Genomic DNA, 769 nt, shown 5'->3' on the forward strand with positions numbered 1-769 from the left:
ATATATGTTATATATATTTCATATATATATATATATATATATATATATATATATATATATATGTGTGTGTGTGTGTGTGTGTGTGTGTGTGTGTGTGTGTGTATAAAAGATAAACAAGAGTGAAAATATATATATATTCTTTTATTCTCTTCCTTGTTTCAGTCATTTGACGGCGGCCATATTAGAGTACCGCCTTTAGTCTAATAAATCAGCCCCACGATTTATTCTTTGTATTCTTATGCTATCGTAACCGCTATGTTACGGGTACATAAGCACACCAGCATCGGTTGTCAAGCTATGGTGGTGGGGAGACAAACACAGACACGCAAATACATATGTGTATATATATATATATATACATATATATATACGATGAGCTTCTTTTAGTTTCCATCTATCAAATCCACTCACAAGGATTTGGTCGGTCTGAGGCTATAGTAGAAAACACCTGTCCAAGGTGTCACGCAGTGGGATTGCAACCGGAACCATGTGTTTGGGAAGGAAGCTTCTTACCACACAGCCACTCTTGTTTTTTTTGTATATATGTAATTATATATATATATACGTAAGTGTATATATGTGTGTGTGTGTGTGTGTAAGCATATGTATGTAAGTATATATATATATATAGGTGCAATCAATGGGAGCGGGTAAAAGTGGAGGTTTTACCCAAAATTTGTGTAACAATTAGAAAATGGAGGATAATATGCTGAACCCAACTACTTGCAGACGGTGTATCCCGTTGAATTCATTAATTTAATTCATAGCA

The sequence above is a fragment of the Octopus bimaculoides genome, chromosome 23, assembly GCF_001194135.2.
Source record: "Octopus bimaculoides isolate UCB-OBI-ISO-001 chromosome 23, ASM119413v2, whole genome shotgun sequence".
NCBI classification, from domain to species: domain Eukaryota; kingdom Metazoa; phylum Mollusca; class Cephalopoda; order Octopoda; family Octopodidae; genus Octopus; species Octopus bimaculoides.